At 32.7% G+C, this 20,000-nt stretch overlaps 1 long non-coding RNA gene across 1 annotated transcript in view; it reads right to left on the bottom strand.

Moving 5' to 3' along the window:
- Positions 1–1,538: 1,538 nt before the first annotated feature.
- Positions 1,539–20,000, bottom strand: part of LOC137637543 (uncharacterized) — a 45,685-nt gene continuing 27,223 nt past the window's right edge. Inside the window, exon 3 of the long non-coding RNA XR_011043698.1 lies at positions 1,539–1,658. This is a non-coding gene — a long non-coding RNA (uncharacterized lncRNA). The remainder of the gene's footprint in view (positions 1,659–20,000) is intronic.

Here is a 20,000-nt window from a genome sequence, read left to right as displayed (position 1 = left end):
CTCTTTAAATTATCCGCTTTGCTCCAACTTTGATCCCTTAGGGTCAAATCTGAGCTAGACAGAGAATATGACTCGGGAACATAGACAATTTTAGACTTCTTACATATATGAATAACTTGAAACAACATATTGTAATCTGAGATGGATTATGAAACATCAGAAAGAGCTACTGAAGTACACGAGTGAATGTTACTGATATGAGTGCTATTACTAATGAGGTATTAAAATTATATTTTTTGATTGAACTTCTGATTTCGGTCAAACAGTTCGGGTCTGGGCAGAGTTTAAACTTGAGAATTTGGTCATTACCTTAAATGGTGCGGCTTTTTACCCTAGATTACCCTAAAACTTTCCCAACTTTCTTGATGCTAGTGAAACCGTAATCACCTTACAAATATCATTACCTTAAAAATTACCTTGAAACCATGCAAATTACCTAAAACTAAGGTAAATACCTTAAAAGTTTAAAGCCTCTTTCTGGGTCTAGGGAGGGGGGGGGGTTTTGCCATGAAATTTGCACAATAGTTGTGAGGTTGAACAGCAAGATGATAGAAAAGGGGAACGGAGGATATCTAAAAAGATAAAAAGAGGGTGCATGTAGGGTACGGCTAGTTAGCGATAGTGAAAAAAAAAAAAACTGTGACGAATGGTGAAAGTTTCGAAATGCTTTTTGATCATGAAAATATGTCAAGGAAGATCACCATCATTATTCAATTTCCGAAAGGCCACCACATTGTGTGTGCAAAATCTTCATTGGCAATACAATGGTTTTAATCATTATATTAATAGGAGATCAGATTAGCTTTTCACGAGCATTACTAACTTTTGGGAGACTAAATTAAGTGGTTTTAAAATATAAAAGGCATTTAATACAATGAATTTTCATGGTAAATTTGGGAAAAACATTATTTGTTATTTTTTACAAATAATTTTTTGCCTCCTTAATAGATTAAATTTATGAAGTTTAAAAAAGGGACACTTTTAAGAACATTAACTGCCTGTCAAAAGAACTCTGTCTCTCTGTCTCTCTCTCTCTCTCTCTCTCTCTCTCTCTCTCTCTCTCTCTCAAGACAGTTAAATATACGAAGATCCGATCGACCTTTCAGGATAATTGATTGATTGATTGATTATCAGTTATCTTGCATCCTGACATCTAAGGTCATTGACGCCGAAATCGTTTGTTATAAAATAAAGTAAATAAATAATTGGTAATTCAGTTTAAAACAAAAAAAGCAAAAACATCTTTAGATAGCCTTCAGAAGACCTGCGTCCGAAATAAATTTAAAAATACCACTAGTATGGTACGACACCTCACGTCCGAGAATCTTGGCAAGGATGAACCTGGCATCCTCACCTCAATCCTCAAACAGATGTCTATTTCTTTACATCAACACTAAAACTAAATGCCGATTGACCAAAAATATATCGATATTTCAATAATATCCTTTAGGTTGATATTTGGCTAAACAATTATCCATAACTACATACATAAAATAAAATTCTACATACTCGACGTATAGAAGCTCTAACAGTACTCACCGTCTTTCTCCAAAGGATGGCTCTGTACTGGTTCACGCACTGGTTGTTGGCATCGGTGAGGACCACGGATAAGAAGAAAGGTACCTTCTCGCAGTCGCATCCCACATAGTTCTGGTGCACTGCAAAAGGAAGAAAGGAAAAGTAAGGCCTTGGAAGTTAGGTCTCCACCTAATACAGTTTACATACTGCACTATTTTATAGTTCATGTTTTTTTTTTTTTTTTTTTTTTTTTTTTTTTTTTTTTTACAAAATTCAGAAGCGTCCTGAGAGCTTAAGCAATTACAGATGATGATGTTTGCTAACTGCAATTTAGAAGCTATCATATCCTTCATAAGGTCAATTTCAAGTCATTACTTCCAGCTACGTAGAGAATTAATTACAATAGTAACAATTGTGAGTACTAATAAAAATATGGTTAATGATCACATTCTACATATACTAGGATATACGGTGGATAAAAAATTTAGAAAACACTTTCAACACGTGATGGTTTTCAGACTTTAGTTCAAAATTGCAATTATATACTTATATGAACAAAGACTCATTATATAGTATATATAATATGAATAAATATAATATAGAATATATAAAAAATATTATTATTATTATTATTATTATTACTTGCTAAGCTACAACCCTACTTAGAAAAGCAGGATGTTAGAAGCTAAGGGCTCATACAAGGAAAATAGCACAAGGAGGAAAGGAAATAAGGGAGTTAACTATAAGAGAAGTTTAAGAATAACATTATTAAAATACATCTTATATATATATATATATATATATGTATATATATATATATATATATATATATTATATATATATATATTATATATATATATATATATATTATATATATATATATATATATAGATATCACTTATCAATTCATAATTCGTGGGTACTAAAGGTATTCCGGTTTCTAGTATGTACAGATTCGGTAGGGTTGTTAGCTCCATGTCTTGCCATTTAAGGGTCAAACACACAAACACACACATATACTATATATACATATATATATATACATAACCATCATCACTATTATTACAAGCTAAGCTACAACCATAGTTGGAGAAGCAGGAAACTATGGCTCTACCAATGGAAAAATAGCCCACTGAGGAAAGGAAATAAGTAAATAAATACGAAAAGTAATGAATAAACTATATATATATATATATATATATACATGTATATATAGGTATATATATATATATATATATGCAAGGTTTTTAACTAATACTGTACAATCTCCTATACAACCCCATGTAATCATTGACAGAATCACATTGCAACCACATAAGAATGTTCCACATAATGTTCAAATACTTATAAGCATCCACGACCACCCTAATATCATTATCATTATTATTATTATTATTATTGTTGTTGTTGTTGTTGTTACTAGCAAAACTACAACCCTAGTTGAAAGCAGGATATGCTATAAGCCCAGGGGTTCCAACCGGGAAAATAGCCCAGCGTGGAAAGGAAACAAGGAAAAATAAAATATTTTAAGAACATTAACAACATTAAAATAAATATCTCCTATATAAACTATAACAAATCTAAAAAAAATAAGATGAATAGAAATAAGATAGAATAGCAAGCAGTCCTTAAAACACTCGTTCTCTTAGTAGAATGACTTCAATCTTCCCATACATGGCCCGGAAGGACTTTGGAAAGAGCATTGGCTGTCTACTCTAACCTCCCATTTGAGTTCCATCCTTTAACAAACGATAATATCCATTAACACTGACGCAGGCGAGAAGGGATGGCCATTCGGAGAGGGGCAGACACTTTTTATATGGCCTCTATAACAGTTATATAGAGGAACGAGTTTAAAAAAAGGAGAGTTAAAGAATATAGTGCAGTCAGGAGAGACAAACATCTAGAGTGGAATATATAACGATTTCTGTCGATAATCTTATCAAAACTGATTATTCTCTTATGCATCATGATGGTGGTTTCAGACTGCATTAGAGAGAGAGAGAGAGAGAGAGAGAGAGAGAGAGAGAGAGAGAGAGAGAATTTATAAACCTAAAACTTAGGGCACTTACGTCCAGGAGAGAGAGAGAGAGAGAGAGAGAGAGAGAGAGAGAGAGAAATTCCTAAAACCTAGGCAATTAAGAAAGAAAGAGAGAGAAATTCCTAAAACCTAAGGCAATTAAGAAAGAGAGAAATTCCTAAAACCTAAGGCAATTGAAAGAGAGAGAGAGAGAGAGAGAGAGAGAGAGAGAGAGAAATTCCTAAAACCTAAGGCAATTGAGAGAGAGAGAGAGAGAGAGAGAGAGAGAGAGAGATCAAACTTCAATTTCCTATATAAAGGTCACACGCATCATAAATTGCACTACAGCTACTCAATATCCAAAGAGGAGTTAATCTTTTAGATATGGATAAGCAAAAGACCATAAAAGATCAAACTTCGCATTCTTATCGTTTGGGAAATGAGCACGAATCAAAGGCCATTCAGCGCTGTATTATTATCTTTATTATTATTAAATGCTAGGCTACAACCTTAGTTGGAAAAGCAGGATACAATAAGCCCAGGGGCCCCAACAAGGAATATAGCCCAGTGAGGAAAGGAAAAAAGCAAAAATAAAACATTTTAAGAATAGTAACACTAAAATAAATATTTCCTATATAAGCAATAAAAACTTCAACAAAACAAGAGGAAGAGAAACTAGATAGAACAGTGTGCCCGAGTGTACCCTCAAGCAAGAGAACTCTAACCCAAGACCCGTACTCTCACATTTTGGAATCATTTCAACATCTAAATGCAAAATAAGAAGGGATTAAAAGAATCAAAAAAATAAAATTCATAAATTTATTCAATGCTCATGATAAACCAATACTCTGAATAATTTTTTTTTCAAGTTAAGGGCATTACTATTTTCCTCCCGTATATCTCTTAAAAGGTTTGTCCTGGAAAAAATGTGTCCTCCTCTGAAGATTAAAAACAGGACAATCCACTAAAATATGTTTGTAATCTATTGTATAGGTTCTCCCAAACACACACCACTCCCCCCCCCCTTACCTTGGATCACAAGGATGGTAAGGTTGCAAACACTAAAGGAACTAAAGAGTCTAAGCGGGACTCTAACCCCCGTCAGGCGGTTACAAGGCAGAGACTTTTACCAATCAGGCCAATGATCTTAATATAGATTATCGGGGAAAAAACGTCTAGGGAAAAAAAACGTTTTTCTAATAAAAAAAAAAACCGTTTCTGGAACGTTTTCATAAAACAAACGGAAGATCGCAAGTTTTGGAGTGGTAATTACTAGAGAGGAGGAAGCAAGTCGTGCCTTCGAAATTTCTCATTCTGATTATTGGAAATTATTGAAGTGGAATTAGTTGAGAGAGATTAATAAGAACGTCTGTTTTTTATCTAGTTTTACAGTCCGAGACTCGAGGAAAAAAAAAAATCTCAAGTCAAGATGAGTTTGAAAATCCTTCAACGTTTGGCTATCAGTAATCTGGCGATGTCGCTACATTAAAAATAATTATTTTCAAATTTTGATTTTATCTAAATATCCAACTACTGAGAAATCCAACATTTATCGAAAATAATAACATTTTTGAAATTTGATTTTATCTAATAACCCATCTACCGAAAAATCCAAAAGTTATCGAAAATAATAAAATTTCAAAATTTTTATTTTATCTAACGATCCATCAACCGAAAAAAAATAAATATAATAAAAAATAATTCAAAAATTTTGAGATTATCTTAAAATCCATCTACCAAGAAATGAACAAGGGCAGGACATATAAAGAGAATGACTGATAATAGATGGATATCAAGAATAACGGAATGGAACCTCGAGATTGCAAAAGAAGCATGGGAAGGAAGAGAAGACGATAGATTGACGAACTAAGAAAATTTGCGGGAATAGACTGGCATAGAGAGACCATAAATAAAAGTGAGTGGAAGGTCATGTCTAAGGCCTTTATATCATCATTACTATTATTAGTATTATTATCATCATTACTATTACAATTTCTAATATTGTATATTATTACTATTATTAGAATTAATATTACTATTACAATAATTAGTAATACTATAATACTATTATTATTATCATAAACAGGGATATATTCTTGTTTACTCACAGGTTTAAAAGAACCCTGAAGATTAAAGTCCACCGTAAATTGGCAAAAAAAAAAAAAAAAGAAAAAAAAAATAAAGGAAAGAGCAAACGCAAAATTAATAGAAAAGAAACGGAAAAAGAAAACATGGTAACAACCACCAATGTGCCAATAAATAAATAACAGATCCATCCTTTGTCTTTGAAATTTCATGGCAAACCCCCAGAAAAAACCCAGAATTTGTTTGCGCTTGTATCTCCTCACCCTCATTTTTTTTTTTTTTTTTTTTTTTTTAAATAGCAGCGTTACAAGCAACCAGTTACACCGTTATAGCTGCCCAGGAAGCTATTACCCTAGCGAAAAGAAAATGAAGCAATTAATTTGCAGTATGCATAAATTAGGGGACGTTCTAAATTTCAAAGAGGGAAGAGTAATTCGATTGTACACACCAGTATTGCGCGCGTTACCCCTCGGACAACATCCGCGCATGTGCACTACACCCGCCTCTTGCATCTACGGTATTTACATTTTTTGGCTTGCTTATTGATAGCTTGATGTGGAGTAATTTTAATATATATATATATATATATATATATACACACACACACATATATATATATATATATATGTGTGTGTGTGTGTGTGTGTGTGTGTGTGTGTAAAATATGCCAAGATAGATATACCACAAACAAATGACAGTGGAAGGATATATCTGAGGCCTTTGTCTAGTCACAGCTGATGATGGTAATAATATATAATACAGACATACAAATATGTATATGCAGTATACAAAAAGACGCATACACACAAATTTCCGCCTACGTAAATTATAAAATCAACAACTGCCAATTATACTATTGAAGTAATAATAATTTAAGTTAAGAGGGAGACTAGATATGTTCCTCCAGCGACTTCCACCATAGCTCCCTCTTTCTGATCTGCATTGCAATGGCTTGCCATTGCTCAGTCCACAAGCTCGCTTGAGGGGAAGAGGACATGCGTCCTTGGGCTACGTCTCTCTCTCTCTCTCTCTCTCTCTCTCTCTCTCTCTCTCTCTCTGTGAATAACTGAAGTTAATATCATACATACGTGTGAAAAAAAGTATAATTTATCTCCTTTACAATACATGTGTAAATTGAAAACGTCTCTCTCTCTCTCTCTCTCTCTCTCTCTCTCTCTCTCTCTCTCTCTGAATAACTGAAGTTAATATCATACATACGTGTGAAAAAAGTATAATTTATCTCCTTTACAATACATGTGTAAAATGAAAACGTGCCTCTCTCTCTCTCTCTCCTCTCTCTCTCTCTCTCTCTCTCTCTCTCTGTGAATAACTGAAGTTAATATCATACATACGTGTGAAAAAAGTATAATTTATCTCCTTTACAATACATGTGTAAATTGAAAACGTCTCTCTCTCTCTCTCTCTCTCTCTCTCTCTCTCTCTCTCTCTCTCTCTGAATAATTGAAGTTAATATCATACATACGTGTGAAAAAAGTATAATTTATCTCCTTTACAATACATGTGTAAAATGAAAACGTGCCTCTCTCTCTCTCTCTCTCTCTCTCTCTCTCTCTCTCTCTCTCTCTGTGAATAACTGAAGTTAATATCATACATACGTGTGAAAAAAGTATAATTTATCTCCTTTACAATACATGTGTAAAATGAAAACACGCCTCTCTCTCTCTCTCTCTCTCTCTCTCTCTCTCTCTCTCTCGGTGGGTTTACAACTGTACAAATCAATTCAGAGTTGAAAATTATAGTTTTCGTCTATAATTAGTTTTGTAGTATTTTACATGAATGTATTTGCGTATGGTGTGAACAAATAAATGTGTAAAAAGTCTCTCTCTCTCTCTCTCTCTCTCTCTCTCTCTCTCTCTCTCTATTTGATTTAAAATTTGAATGTACAGTTATAGATATAGAATTAGCTTTGTAATATTTTACATGTGTGAGTGTGTGCATAAGTGGCTCTATTTAATATTTTATTCATAAAAAATCTATTTCGATATTGTTACTGTACTTAAAATGTTATTTCAATTGCGTATTAATTTTCTTGTTTATCAAATTCCTTATTTCATTTCCTCACTGGGCTATTTTCCACACTGGAGCCCTTGGTCTTCAAGCTTTTCCAACTAGGGTTGTAGATGAGCTAATAATAATAATAATAATAATAATAATAATAATAATAATAATAATAATAATAATAATAATCACCCAAAATTGTACAACGCACAAGGAAAAAGCCATTTCAGTACTCTCTCTCTCTCTCTCCCCTCAAAAGCATTAGGTAATGCATAGCAGTAATGCAAATATCAGGAGACTTACACACGAGATTGTGCCTCATCTACATTTCCTCCGTATGGGAGAGGCTAATTGCTATGCTCGCGTTAATTATTCTCTTTGCTTTCTCCTGATCTATTCCTCGTGCTTTTCTGTCACTGGTAACCATTTGAGAATCGAGGGGAACGTGTTATCAACTAGGAAAAATTTGGTGATAAACTAATGCTGTTACTGTTCTTAAATTATTCTATTCTAATTGTCCATTACTTCGCATGTAGTTTATTTCCTTATATCCTTTCCTCACTAGGCTATTTTTCCATGTTGGAGCCCTTGGCTTATAGCACCCTGCGTTTCCAAATAGGGTTGTAGCTTTGCTAATAATAATAATAATAATAATAATAATAATAATAATAACAACTATAATAATAATAATAATAATAATAATAATAATAATAATAATAATAATAATAATAATAATAATAATAGCAGAAATAGCAAAAATGTATCGCCCATAGTAGTAGTAGTAGTAGTAGTAGTAGTAGTAGTAGTAGCAGTAAAGACTAGAACTGACAAGCCCCAACTACCTCGAATCAATAAGCCAAATATCAATAAGGGGAGACTGCTATAGAAAACTAAGGGCACAAAACATATATGAAAAACAAATCCTTACGACTCAAAAAAAGGTACTAAAAAAAGAGCCTCACCAATCAAAGCACATATCTAAAGCAAGAGAGGAACTGTGACGTCGGGAAGAGGACATAGGAATTAAGAGAAAAAGCAATCCTGGCCAGCAAATTTGCAATGGATCCCTGCAGAAAAGGCAGACTCCAATGTTGCAATCTCTCGTTCAGTGCAAGGGTAGGTAAATAAATCATTCGCTCCTATTCCTTATTCCTAGTCAACAACCTTTCTCTCTCTCTCTCTCTCTCTCTCTCTCTCTCTCTCTCTCTCTCTCTGAACAATATGAATAATATAAGATAATATACAAAATTTTGTGAAAAAGTATCATTGGTATAAAATGAAAATGCTCTCTCTCTCTCTCTCTCTCTCTCTCTCTCTCTCTCTCTCTCTCTTTCTGAATAACATAAGTTAATATACGTGAAAGTATAATTAGTATAAAATGAAACCCCTCTCTCTCTCATCTCTCTCTCTCTCTCTCTCTCTCTCTCTGATAATATACAAATGTGAAAAAGTATAATTAGTATAAAATGATAACCTCTCTCTCTCTCTCTCTCTCTCTCTCTCTCTCTCTCTCTCTGTGAATAATATAAGATAATATACAAATTTGTGAAAAAGTATCATACTCTCTGAACAATATGAATAATATAAGTTAATATACGTGTGAAAAAGTATAATTAGTAAATAACGAAAATTCTCTCTCTCTCTCTCTCTCTCTCTCTCTCTCTCTCTGTAAATAATATGAATAATATAAGATAATATACAAATTTGTGAAAAAGTATAATTAGTATAAAATGATAACCTCTCTCTCTCTCTCTCTCTCTCTCTCTCTCTCTCTCTCTCTGTGAATAATATGAATAATATAAGACAATATACAAATTTGTGAAAAAGTATCATACTCTCTGAACAATATAAATAATATAAGTTAATATACGTGTGAAAAAGTATAATTAGTAAAAAAATTAAAATTCTCTCTCTCTCTCTCTCTCTCTCTCTCTCTCTCTCCTCTCTCTCTCTGAATAATATTAATAATATAAGGTAAACAAATTTGTGAAAAAGTATCATTAGCATAAAATGAAAGTTCTCTCTCTCTCTCTCTCTCTCTCTCTCTCTCTCTCTCTGTAAATAAAGTAAGTTAATATACATGTGTGAAAAAGTGTAATTAGTATAAAATGAAAATCTCTCTCTCTCTCTCTCTCTCTCTCTCTCTCTCTCTCTGTAAATAAAGTAAGTTAATATACATACGTGTGAAAAAGTATAATTAATATAAAATGAAAATCTCTCGCTGGGTGTGCATAATTCAAGTTAATATCATACATACGTGTGAAAAAAGTAAAATACCTCTCCTTTATAATAAATGTATATGATATTGCTGTTTAGGTCTCTCTCTCTCTCTCTCTCTCTCTCTCTCTCCTCTCTCTCTCTCTCTCAAGTAAATCTAAAAGATCAAGAACTAAATCTAAAAAATCAAGAAATAAACCTAAAAGATCAAGAAGTAAATAAAAAAGATCAAGAAGTAAATTTAAAAGATCAAGAAGAAAATCTAAAAGATCAAGAAGTAATTCTAAAAAATCAATTAGAAAATCTAAAAGATCAAGAAGTAAATCTAAAAGATCAAGAAGTAAATCTAAAAGACCAAGAGGAAAATTTAAAATATTAAAAAGTAAATCTAAAAGATCAAGAAGTAAATCTAAAAAATCAATTAGAAAATCTAAAAGATCAAGAAGTAAATCTAAAAGATCAAGAAGTAAATCTAAAAGACCAAGAGGAAAATTTAAAATATTAAAAAGTAAATCTAAAAGATCAAGAAGTAAATCTAAAAAATCAAGAAGTAAATCTAAAAGACCAAGAAGTAAATCTAAAAAATCAAGAAGAAAATATAAAAGACCAATAATTACGTAAATCTAAGAGATCAAGAAGAAAATCTAAAAGACCGAGAAGTAAATCTAAAAGACCAAGAAGTAAATCTAAAAGACTAAGAAGTAAATCTAAAAGATCAAGAATAAAATCTAAAAGATCAAGAATAAAATCTAAAAGATAAAGAAGTAAATCTAAAAGATAAAGAAGTAAATATAAAAGATTAAGAAGCAAATCTAAAAGATTAAGTAAATCTAAAAGATCAAGAAGTAAATCTAAAAGACCGAGAAGTAAATCTAAAAGACCAAGAAGTAAATCTAAAAAATCAAGAGGTAAATCTAAAAGATCAAGAAGCAAATCTAAAAGACCAAGAAGAAAATCTAAAAGACCGAGAAGTAAATCTAAAAGACCAAGAAGTAAATCTAAAAGACTAAGAAGTAAATCTAAAAGATCAAGAATAAAATCTAAAAGATCAAGAATAAAATCTAAAAGATAAAGAAGTAAATCTAAAAGATAAAGAAGTAAATATAAAAGATTAAGAAGTAAATCTAAAAGATTAAGTAAATCTAAAAGATCAAGAAGTAAATCTAAAAGACCGAGAAGTAAATCTAAAAGACCAAGAAGTAAATCTAAAAATCAAGAGGTAAATCTAAAAGATCAAGAAGCAAATCTAAAAGACCAAGAAGTAAATCTAAAAGACCGAGAAGAAAATCTAAAAGACCAAGAAGTAAATCTAAAAGACCGAGAAGAAAATCTAAAAGACCAAGAAGTAAATCTAAAAGACCAAGAAGTAAATATAAAAGATTAAGAAGTAAATCTAAAAGATCAAGAAGTAAATCTAAAAAATGAAGAAGAAAATCTAAAAGACCAAGAAGTAAATCTAAAAGACCAAGAAGTAAATCTAAAAGACTAAGAAGTAAATCTAAAAGATCAAGAATAAAATCTAAAAGATCAAGAATAAAATCTAAAAGATAAAGAAGTAAATCTAAAAGATAAAGAAGTAAATATAAAAGATTAAGAAGTAAATCTAAAAGATTAAGTAAATCTAAAAGATCAAGAAGTAAATCTAAAAGACCGAGAAGTAAATCTAAAAGACCAAGAAGTAAATCTAAAAAATCAAGAGGTAAATCTACAAGATCAAGAAGCAAATCTAAAAGACCAAGAAGTATCTAAAAGACCGAGAAGAAAATCTAAAAGACCAAGAAGTAAATCTAAAAGACCGAGAAGAAAATCTAAAAGACCAAGAAGTAAATCTAAAAGACCAAGAAGTAAATCTAAAAGATTAAGAAGTAAATCTAAAAGATCAAGAAGTAAATCTAAAAAACGAAGAAGAAAATCTAAAAGACCAAGAAGTAAATCTAAAAGACCAAGAAGCAAATCTAAAAGACCAAGAAGCAAATCTAAAAGACCAAGAAGTAAACCTAAAATATCAAGAAATAAATCACAAAGATCAATAACATTCCCAATCTATCCCATACAGCATACTACTCGTTGGGAATCCAAACCCGAATAGGCCAAACGCTTTCTAATCCTCAAAGACTGGGCAAAGTGGTTGTACAAATCCAGGTAAATGGCCTCTTGGGCACTATCCCAGCCGAGTGTTTTTCACTCTTCTTTACCAGCCGATGCTGGAAAGAGTGATGTCCTGGATGGGAGTCGTCCAGTTTCCAGGATGAGCATAAATTGAAGAGGATAATTTGGTGTGATTGTTTAAAATGTGGTGGTCATTTTTGAGTGTGGAGGAACGTATTTTATTCCATAAATATCCTATGCGTTACAACAACATCAATAATAATAATAATAATAATAATAATAATAATAATAATAATAATATAATAATAATAATAATAATAATAATGACGACAAAAAGAGTCCTAGCTTTCTCCATATTTTATTCATTCAGGGGGAGAAAAAAACAATAACTCGTATAAATATCGTATGCGTTATAATAATAATAATAATAGTAATAATAATAATAATAACAACAATAGTAATAATAATAATAATAATGACGAGGAAAAGAGACCTAGCTTTCTCCACATTTTATTCCTTCATAAATTTGCTTTCTTCATAAATTACTTTATTTACATTACTTTTCGAGGCTCTGCAGGCATAAATTATCGAACCCAGAAAATTTTAAAAAAAAAATGATAAAAGCTTAGACCTGATGAACATCTCCAAAAGCAAAATATACTGAAAAATCTGGACAGCAAACATGAAGTTTATTTATTTTTTTCTTAGAATTCAGCTCCGCCAAGTCATCAAAAAAGAACCGCTTAGGTTAAAAATCTAGACCTACAAAAATATAAAAATCTGGAAATAGTAAGAACGAAAAAAACAAAGATTTACACCTTTACGTATGGTTCCAGAACCGTTCCAGAACAGGACGGGGATAAATAAAATCCCGACTTGGAACCTCGACAGAATCGGTGCAACTTAAAATCACATCTGACGAGGACAAAGGCGAATTCGATTGGAAATGGACAATTGATACCTCCGCCGAAAGGATTAGAATATACCCGTGGCACGGACACGGCATACGAAATATAAAAAAAAGGGTGAGAGAGAGAGAGAGAGAGAGAGAGAGAGAGAGAGAGAGAGAGAATTCCCTATATTTGGTCGAGACATTTCGTGCGAATAGATTTTATTTTTTGAGGGAACAGAGAGAGAGAGAGAGAGAGAGAGAGAGAGAGAGAGAGATTCCCTATAGTTGATCGAGACATTTCGGACAACTACATTATTTTCTGAGGAAATATTTGTGAAATATTTCCATGTTACAAGGATTTAATCTCTCAATATATACGAATATTATTTCTAATCTTTCGTTACGCAAGCAACATGTCGTTCATGAACCTTAAAAGGACGAAAGACTTCAAGCCTCAGCGACAAAGTGCAAACAGCAATGGATGAATTTAATTCAATATAAAATTTAGGCGTAAAAATTCACTGGGGCATCAAAGGCCTTTTAGCGGTGTATAATGCCAATGAATCAACCATACCATTACTCCCACATTTGTTATCATTTTAACTTCTGAAACCAATGACATAACTTACATATAATAATATCTGAATGAAAAATAAGGAAGGATTAAAAGGATTGAAATAATAAATTAATAAAATCATAAAATTAGTTAAAGCTCATGAAGGCCCTAAATCCGAAGCAAGTAATTAAGAAAACACTATTCAACCAGAGGTTTCATTAAGGATAAATGAAACATAAGTCTCCAAAGATCAAAGACTGATTCGTAAGGTTTATCAGTAACGTTTCATTTTTATCAAAGAAACTAAATAAAAACTGGAGGTACCGGGTTAAAGGTTTAGCCTAACGTAGCGTGTTCCCTCAGCCAGCAACTTAAAAACCCGATGTATTTGATATTCAACTATGATAAGAATATACATTCAACTAGTCAGTGGGTATATATCCTTCTCTTGCTTGAGGGTACATTCTGATACACTATTTTATATCATTTCTCTTCTCTTTATTTTGTTAATTATTTACAGTTTATATAAAAAATATTTATTCTCGTGTTGTTACTGTTCTTGAAATATTTTATTTTAATTGTTAATAACTTATCTTATTTCCTTGTTCCCTTTCCTCACTGGGCTATTTTCCCTGTTGAACCCCTAAGGCTTATAGCATCCAGCTTTTCCAACTAGGGTTGTGGCTTAGCAAGTAATAATAATAATACCAATACATTCAAATACACACAGACACACACACGTACATTCACCATCATAATCCATTGCTATTGCATGACAAAGGCCTCATAAATAACCTACTCGAGTCTGATTACGGCCTATCTATAAGAGAGAGAGAGAGAGAGAGAGAGAGAGAGAGAGAGAGAGAGAAAGAGAATACACCCAATCACTTTTACGAGAGAGAGAGAGGAGAGAGAGGAGAGAGAGAGAGAGAGAGAGAGAGAACAGTACACCTTAATCACTTATACGAGAGAATAAAACCGTAATCACTTGAGAGAGAGAGAGAGAGAGAGAGAGAGAGAGAGAGAATAACCGTAATCACTTGAGAGAGAGAGAAGAGAGAGAGAGAGAGAGAGAGAGAGATAAACAATACACCCTAATCATTTATACGAGAGAGAGAGAGAGAGAGAGAGAAGAGAGAGAGAGAGCAATACACCTAATTACTTATACGAGAGAGAGAGAGAGAGAGAGAGAGTGAGAGAGAGAGAGAGAGAGAGTGAGAGAGAGAGAGAAAACAGTACACCCTAACCCTTATACGAGAGAGAGAGAGAGAGAGAGAGAGAGAGAGAGAGAATACACCCTAATCACTTATACAAGAGAGAGAGAGAGAGAGAGAGAGAGAGAGAGAGAGAGAGAGAAAAAAAAAAATACACCGTAATCACTTATTAGAGAGAGAGAAAAATACACCCGTAATCACTTAAATGGGAAGAGAGAGAAATACAACCGTAATCACTTATAAGAGAGAGAGAGAGAGGAGAGAGAGAGAGAGAGAGAGAGAACACACAATACACCCTAATCACTTATACGAGAGAGAGAGGATCGAGAGAGAGCGAGAGACTTACCTTATTGCATTATTCTATGTTTGGGTTCCCCCAGGTCCCTCAGTGTGAGGCCCCTCGTATATCCACCAGAGAGTTGCTAATGCATCTTCCCGGTGTATTTTGCATCTTCCAGTCTTGGATGGTCTGGGATGCATCTTAGGTATTTATCGAGCTTATTCTTAAACACATCTACGCTCACTCCTGATATGTTTCTTAGATGAGCTGGCAGGGCATTAAATAGTCGCTGCATCATCGATGCTAGTGCGTGGTGGATTAATGTCGTGTGCCTTCCTTAGTTTTCCTGGTCTTAGTTTTGGCACTATTAATCTACCTCGGCTTGCTCTTTCTGATATTTTTAGCTCCATGATGTTTTCAGTAATTCCTTCGATTTGTTTCCATGCTTGTATTATCATGTAGCGTTCTCTTCTCCTTTCTAGACTGTATAATTTTAAAATTGCAGTCTTTCCCAGTAGTCAAGGTCCTTAACTTCTTCTATTCTAGCAGTATAGGACCTTTGTACACTCTCTATTTGTGCAATATCCTTTTGGTAGTGTGGGTACCATATCACATTGCAGTACTCGAGTGTACTGCGTACATAAGTTTTGTACAGCATAATCATGTGTTCAGCTTTTCTTGTTTTAAAGTGTCTGAATAGCATTCCCAGTTTTGCTTTACATTTAGCCAACAGTGTTGCTATTTGGTCGTTGCATAACATATTCCTGTTTAACATTACACCAAGGTCTTTAATTGCTTCCTTGTTTGTGATTGTCTCGTTATTAGGTCCCCTGTATAATTTATTGATTCGAACTTATCGGAGTTAAATACCATCCTACTTATCTCCGACCATTTAGGCTATATATTTTATTTAGATCTCTTTGTAATGAGTTCCTATCTTCATCACAAGAAATTTCTCTACTTATTCTTGTGTCATCGGCGAAACTTCTCACTACAGAGTCTTCAACATTACAGTCTATGTCTGAGATCATAACAACAAACAGCTAATACCGTACCCTGTGGCACGCCAAATATTACCCGAGCTTCATCTGATTTCTCGTCATTTGCAACCATCATCTGTTTTCTGTTTTGTAGAAATTCTTTTATCCATTTTCCTATCTTTCCCTTAATATTATGCTTTCTCATTTATGGTCTACCTTGTCAAAGGCTTTTGCAAAATCTAGATATACCATATCTGTGTTTTTTTTCATTTATCATATTTTTATATGTTTTCATTGTGTGCTATCAGTTGTGTTTGTGTACTTTTTTCCGGGCACAAAACCGTGTTGACCTACATTAAACAAATTATTTTTAACCAAATGATTCATTATTTTCTTTTTTATTACCCCTTTCATACACTTTCATAATATGTGATGTTAGACTAACTGGTCTATAATTGCTTGCCTCTAGTCTTGATCCACTTTTGAAAATAGGGGTTATATATGCTAATTTATGTTTAACATATATCTCGCTCATATCTACACTTTGCCTTAGCAGTATTGCAAGCAGCTTCGCGATAGTGTGTGCAGTTTTTCTTAACAAAATCGCTGGAACTCCATCTGGCCCGGCCACTGATCCATTTTTAATTTCGCTCATAGCCTGTACAATATCTGCTTCATTAATATCTATATCCGTTAGATATTCACCATATTCTTCTCTAATTTCTGTTTCATTATTCTCATTCGCAATTCTTGGCGTGAATTCACTCTTATATTTTTCTGCTAATATGTTACATATTTCCTTTTTTTTTATTCGTTAGCCGTCCTTCAATTCTTAGAGGGCCTATTTCTAATCTCCCTTTATTCATCTTTTTTGCATAGGAGTAAAGTACTTTGGGTTTTTTCTTTATTTTTTGAAGTGTCCTTTCTTCCAAGTACCTTTTTTCATTTTCTTTTGATCGTATAATCTTTTTTCCTGCATTTTTTATCTTACTTTTTATTTCCATCATTTTCCATACATTTTTTTCTTTTGCAAGATTTTTTATTTTTCGGTACATATTTTTCAACAATTTTCTACAGTATCTTGTATAATATATCCGTATTTACCTGCATATTATCACTTACTAACACATCTTTCCTATCTTTGTTCAATTCTTCATTTATATCTGACCATTTTATATTCTTACCATAGAAATTATATTTTCCATAACCTTCCCATTGTTTTGTGCTTTGTTTTTCTCTGCGTTCACTTGCCTTGGAATAGACTATCAATTCTATGACATTGTGGTCTGAAATTCCCGTGTTATACACTATTATTTCTTGAACATAATTCACCTCATTCACATATACTAAAATCTAGGACATTGTCCTTTCTTGTTGGAATGTGGTTTATTCGTTGCATATTATGTTCTAATAGCATATCTTGAAGCTTTTCAAATTGCCTCTTATCTTCTGCGCTACTATTACTCTCTTTTTTTATATGTATATATACAACCACTTTCTTCTATCCGTTCTTTCCAATCCACGAAAGGAAAGTTAAAATCTCCGGATAGGAGTATATTCCAGTCTTTATGGTTTCTACATATATCATCTATTTTTTCTATTATTATGTCAAACTCCTTAGTATTTGGGGTCTGTAGACTACAATATTCATTAATTTTTCATATTCAAATTCTACCACAATTAATTCACACTCTGTGTTGCTGTATTTTTCACAGACTTTTCCTTGATTTATGTCTCTTCCATATATTGTGGTTCCCCCTTGATTCCTATTTGTTCTGTCTGACCTATAAGTTTGGAAAATCCTTTATCTGGTCATCACTGCCAGTCTCTTGGGAATACAATGTTTCACTTATATTTAACATATCTATTTTTTCAATTTGCATTAGTTCTTCTAAGAACTCTATTTTCCTTTTAGAGTTACTCGTGACTAAACCCTGTACATTCATCACTATTATGGTTTGTGTTTCATCCCCATTATTTAATATTGGTAATAATATGGATTCTCCTATGCTTCCTTCCTGTTCTGATATGATGTTCTTTTTTTTCATTTTCAGGAATTCTGCCATTGAAAAATCCAACTTTTCTATCATATTTCCTCTTTCGCCTTCATATTTATTTTTGTGTGTATACCTGCAATTATCCCCATATCTGCACTAACCCCTGGCATTATAGATGCATTTTTGTTTAGTTGGGCTCTAATTGTGCATATTTGGGTTGAAAGGCATCATATCTTGGGGCCTTTGGTGCATAGAGCGGTATATACTCGGCTATTTTTTTTTTTTTTTTTTTTTTTTTGGTTAATTTTTTTGTTTCATTTTTGCTTTCATTTTCCTTTTCTGTTTGCTGACTTTTCTGACTTTCATTCATGGTTGCAGGATGCATATATCGACATTATTTGTTGAATTTGCATCCTTTTCCTTCTTTCAGGTTTTTTAATATTTTTGGATGGAGATCTCTACATTCGTCTCCATTCCGTCTAAATACGCACATTTACCATATATTTCATAATTATGGCATGTCTTTGGATGCTTGTAGTAGCATCTTTCGCCAGAGAGAGAAAAACAATACACCCTAATCATTTATACATAGAGAGAGAGAGAGAGAGAGAGAGAGAGAGAGAGAGAGAGAATATAACAATACACCCTAATTACTGATAAGGTAACGCATACAAAACTTAAAAACCTTACGCACAACGAACATGCTGGAAGTAATTCGCTCTGCTTTCCAATAGATAAAGGACCAAAATACTTGAGCAAACACGTTCCCATATTACACGGCTATTGCACATTAATACGGTGACAGGAAATTCCGTGTTATTTCTGGACAAGTGTTCGCTTGTGTACACAAGCGACCTGCGAGTCGCTCTTCAGAATGAAGGAGTAAAGTTAGGAATAATTCTAATTATAACAGATGGATTAACATTTATGCTGTGTAAATAACAAAACGTTTAAATACAACGAATTAGGAAATAAGGGGATGTATAATATCATAATCATTGTGATTACAATTATAATTGAATAATTCCAAGCATGGTAAAAGATGAGCATTTAAATACAATAAACTATTTCAAAATATATTTATAAAAGAACCCGGTGAACGTTTAAATACACAGTATAGATAATGATGAGCATTTAAATACAAGAAAATATTACAAAATGTATTTATAAGAGGTCATGGTGACTGTTTAGACACAATTCTCTCTCTCTCTCTCTCTCTCTCTCTCTCTCTCTCTCATATAAGTGATTATGGTCTCTCTCTCTCTCTCTCTCTCTCTCTCTCTCTCTCTCTCTCGTATAAATGATTAGGGTGTATTGTTTTCTATCAAAATTACGATCCTGTCGGCGTTTAATATAGATGACATTGCCATTGAAAAAAAAAAATTATTTGACAAATTTAATCTGGATTTGCATTCCTTGAATTTAGGACAAATTTCTCGTCGCCTGGACTAGGGAGACCATTCATCTACGAGGTAAAACTGGGAGAAAAACCAAGTTATCAATGTTTTTTTAAGTACAGTATTCTATCTTAATTGTTCATTGCTTCTTATATCGTTTATTTATTTCCTTATTTCCTTTCCTAACTGGGATATATTTCCCTCTTGGAACCCTTGGGCTTATAACATCTTGCTTTTCCAACTATGGTTGTAGCTTAGCTAGTAATAATAATAATAATAATAATAATAATAACAATAATAATAATAATAATAATAATGATAATAATGATAATAATAATGATAATAATAATAGTAATAATTAGAAGTATAAAAGAAGCTGGAAAGTAAGATGGAAGAGAAGACGGTGGGAACGAAGATAAAATATTAGACTAAAATGTGGTTGCAGCAAACAGTACACCACATGAGGTCCCTAGATGACACCAGCCTCTTAAAGAATAAGAACTAGAAAAGCACTCAGAGTGCAGACTTCCGCAACGGCAACTCATTTTCCAAAACCAGCTTGCTTTTCCCAGAATCAATTTAGACGGTAGGCGTATTTAAAGTCTGTGATAACCATGTGTGAACTTGGGATTAAGGTTAGGGTTAATTCGGTCGACCTTAACCTTGACCTTTGACCTAAGACTTTCTAAATTGAATCACTTCCAAGTCTCAACATA

Source organism: Palaemon carinicauda, unplaced genomic scaffold (genome assembly GCF_036898095.1).
Source record: "Palaemon carinicauda isolate YSFRI2023 unplaced genomic scaffold, ASM3689809v2 scaffold828, whole genome shotgun sequence".
NCBI lineage: Eukaryota > Metazoa > Arthropoda > Malacostraca > Decapoda > Palaemonidae > Palaemon > Palaemon carinicauda.
The sequence above is the reverse complement of the archived record's forward strand: the minus strand, read 5'-3'. Positions and strand labels throughout refer to the sequence as shown.